Source organism: Papaver somniferum, chromosome 3 (genome assembly GCF_003573695.1).
Source record: "Papaver somniferum cultivar HN1 chromosome 3, ASM357369v1, whole genome shotgun sequence".
Classification (NCBI taxonomy): domain Eukaryota; kingdom Viridiplantae; phylum Streptophyta; class Magnoliopsida; order Ranunculales; family Papaveraceae; genus Papaver; species Papaver somniferum.
The window spans coordinates 141,683,669-141,686,168 of NC_039360.1; positions in this window are offsets into that span (position 1 = coordinate 141,683,669).

The following is a 2,500-nucleotide window of genomic DNA, read 5'->3' on the forward strand; positions in this document are numbered from 1 at the left end:
AAAGCCACACTATATGGCGTGTCTATAGGTTCTCCGATGAACGACTCCCAACGTTACATGTGGACGGCCAACGTTACATCTGAAGGGTCAATATTGCATCACCTTAAATGAGATCCAACGATTCCTAATACGGCCACGTGGATCAAGGTAATTGTAAATTGGCGTGGCTAAATATCACATATAGCCACGCTATATGGGGCGTGTCTATAGGATATCAAATGAACGGCTCACAACGTTACATGTGGACGGTGAAGGATGCATATAATTTAACGGTCAATATTGCATCATCTTAAATGAGATCCAACGATTCCTAATACGTCCACGTGGATCAAGGTAACTGGAAATTGGCGTGGCTAAATATCACATATAGCCAGGCTCTATGGGGCGTGTCTATAGGATATCCAATGAACGGCTCACAACGTTACATGTGGACGGTGAAGGATGCATATAATTTAACGGTCAATATTGCATCATCTTAAATGAGATCCAACGATTCCTAATACGGCCACGTGGATCAATGTAACTGGAAATTGGCGTGGCTAAATATCACATATAGCCACGCTTTATGGGGCGTGTCTATAGGATATCCAATGAACGACTCACAATGTTACATGTGGATTGTATTCAACGGTTCCTAATACAGACACGTGGATGAAGGTAAGTGAAATTGGCGTGGCTAAAACACAACATATAACCACGTTAAACCTATATGGCGTGTCTATCGGATAACCAATGGCTACGCCAAATAGCAATTTGCGCGTCTAAAGTGAACCAAATAGCCACGCCAAAAAGCAATTTGCGTGTCTGTAGTGAATCAAACAGTCACGCCAAAAAGAAATTTGCGTGTCTATAGTGAATCAAATAGCCACGCCAAAAAGCAAGTTGCGTGTCTATAGTGAATCAAATAGCCACGTCAAAAAGCAATTTGCGTGTCTTTAGTGAATCAAATAGCCACACCAAAAAGCCATTTGCGTGTCTATAGTGAACCAAATAGCCACGCCAAAAAAATAAATCCTGTGTCTATAGAGTACCCGTACTTAAGTTTTTGGGACCCTATATAGAAACACCTGTATGGATCTGGCGTGTTTGTTCATGCATAAATAGACACGCATGGCAGGCGTGGCTATAAGTTACCTAAAACTACGCAAGCAGAAGCCACGCCACGTCTAAACCAAAGTGGCGTGTCAAAACCCCTATGGACACGCCAATTTGGCGTGGAAAAAGGGTCTGTGTGTACTAGTGACTCGAGATATCAAACATGTCACAAACTGGGGGGTACTCATCAGGGTATTGGTCTGGCGATTTACAGCGTGCGCGTGCAATACGCCCATTATAAGAAAGTGTCATGAAGCGGGACAATTAGTGGCGGCAAGAAGTAACGGGTGTAAACGGATCCACTTCCTTCATCATGGAAGCATGGGTTTATGACGGTTATACGTTACTTCACTCTTCCATCACCCAATCCTTCCCACTTCCTACGAGACCAGGGTACGTTTAAATATGACTTGTATAAATAGGATTCACCTATTTCTACCAAACAAAAAGTTTTTGGTCGGCAGGAACATAGTATCCAGAAATCATCAACAACTGATATCTTTTCACTTGCAAGCAAGTTCCACTTTCTGATACAAGTCATAAAACAAGCCACATCTTCAGAATTAACCATTCTGGTCTCAACACTTTCTTCACTTCCCTCCCTAAAACCAACCATTCTCCTCCACTTTGTGACCGAAGCAAGCATGGAACGACCATTTCTTGGTTTAGGCCAAGATTGTACAGATTGATCTCTCGAATCAAAAGTACTCCCGTGTAGTGCATTGTTTAGGGTTTAGATTCATTTCTCATCCACACACCCAAAATTACCAAAATCAGCAGAAACAGTTTTCACCCACAAACAATTGGCGACCACAATGGGAGATTAAATCTCTCGGTTGCAAATCCAATTTCCAGTAGATGGTCGGTCTTAGAACTGAGTTCATGATCCCAAATTCCACTCAGACTCTGGAGAATGGCGATGTCTCTTCTCTCAACACGGCACCTAATGGCGCAGCCAATGAAGAAATTCCAAGGTTGACCGAATTGGCATGGGTTCAGGAGATCCACACAAGGAACATGGACCTGATGAAGGAGACGATAAACGACATACTCAACTTTCTTGTTATATTTACATCAGATTTGAGTGGTTCACCCGTTCCGGAAATTCTAGTACTGGGACTGATGTCCCGGATGATCGTTCTCAAGTAAACAACATCACCACTAATCAGAAACCGGTGAACTAGGAAGCAACCGCGTTGGTAGAAATTTTATGTGAACTTCTGCACCTTTCAAAGGACCAGCGAGCGGATACATTTACTGCGATTAATCAAATAACCCTAGACGCGTGTTTGGTTCCTTTACGCTCGGAGACTTCAAGAATATTGGAGATGCCCGTCAACAATGTTATATTTACTGAAGACGACATGATGGCAGAAGAAGGACATAACCGGGCCCTACACGTCAC